We start from the raw sequence: 1,611 nt of genomic DNA, 5'->3' as shown, positions 1-1,611 counted from the left end.
TTATGAGTACCACGCTCCGACCAACTGAGCTAACCAGCCACACATAATCTTGCGTCTTCGTCAATGTTAGAAAAACTTACATGGTCTTGACAAAAGTATTGTAATGCAAAAGTTTTTCAAAATCAACATTAAATGTGGTTTAATTTAAAGCCTCATGCTATTTTGAAGAGTTGACTTCGTGAAACAATTCATGATTCCATTGGCCAATGTGGGAATTGAACCCATGGCCTTGGCTTTATGAGTACCACACCCCAACCAACTGAGCTAACCAGCCACACATAATCTTGTGTCTTCGTCAATATTAGAAAACGTACATGATCTTTCTACAATGAAGATTTGAAGAAATGCTGTAATGTTTTTCAAAATCAACATGCTTAAAGGTGTATTTTCCGGCAAAATTTTATTTTGAAGTATTGATTTTATTTTCCACCTTTTTTTATTTTGAAGTATTGATTTTGTTTTACAACCTTTTTTATTTTGAAGTTTTGATTTTGTTTTACAACCATTTTTATTTTGAAGTTTTGATTTTGTTTTACAACCATTTTTATTTTGAAGTATTGTTTGTCTGAATGACTTTAGATTACCATCGACCAGTAAGGGAATTGAACCACTTACCTTAGCTTTACCAGCGCCACACCTGTCCAGCTGAGCTATCATCAGCTGGACAAAGTTTTCCTAAGTCCAATGTTACTCATAATGTTGAGTTTCCATGGATTTAAAAAACTTACATGATCTTACCACAATGAAGATTTGAGTAAGGAGCTCATAATATATTGTTTTTCAAAATCAATGTGCATAATGGTTAAATATACAACCTCCTGCTATTTTGAAGAGTTGATTTTATTAAAACTTTATATTTCAGATGGTCAGTGTAGGAATCGAACCCATGACCTTGGCTTTATGAATACCACACTCCGACCAACTGAGCTAACCAGTCACACATAATCTTGTGTCTTCGTCAATGTTAGAAAAACTTACATGATCCTGAGAAAAGTATTGAAATGCAAAAGTTTTTCAAAACCAACATTAAATGTGGTTTAGTTTAAAGCCTTGTGCTATTTTGAACAGTTGACTTCATGATTCCATTGGCCAATGTGGGAATTGAACCCATGACCTTGGCTTTACGAGTACCACACCCCAACCAACTGAGCTAACCAGCCACACATAATCTTGTGTCTTCGTCAATATTAGAAAACATACATGATCTTTCTACAATGAAGATTTGAATGCTGTAATGTTTTTCAAAATCAACATGCTTAAAGGTGTATTTTCCGGCAAAATTTTATTTTGAAGTATTGATTTTGTTTTACAACCTTTTTTTATTTTGAAGTATTGATTTTGTTTGCCACCCTTTTTAAGTTTGAAGTATTGTTTGTCTGAAAGACTTTGTCTCGTCTGTTTAGCTTTTACTCTGCCTGTTTATCCTTTCTCCAGTTTCTTATGTATTGTTTTCCATTTACAGGTTCTTAGTTAATAAATCTTTACCTTTAGTATGAGTCTTTTATTCTCCCATGTGCCCTTGGGTTCAACTCCCCCACTATACATGACACCTTTGAGTAAACACCATCTAGTAGATGATATTGATTACAGGAGACTCGGGGAGGAGCAGAA

General features: G+C 34.2%; 1 non-coding gene across 1 annotated transcript; it reads right to left on the bottom strand.

The window, feature by feature from the left end:
* Positions 1-1,086: 1,086 nt before the first annotated feature.
* trnat-cgu lies at positions 1,087-1,160 on the bottom strand. Its single transcript has one exon. It is a non-coding gene; the product is annotated as a tRNA-Thr (tRNA).
* Positions 1,161-1,611: the final 451 nt, after the last annotated feature.

This window comes from Gambusia affinis, linkage group LG21 (genome assembly GCF_019740435.1).
Source record: "Gambusia affinis linkage group LG21, SWU_Gaff_1.0, whole genome shotgun sequence".
NCBI lineage: Eukaryota > Metazoa > Chordata > Actinopteri > Cyprinodontiformes > Poeciliidae > Gambusia > Gambusia affinis.
This window is presented reverse-complemented; position numbering and strand designations above follow the sequence as displayed.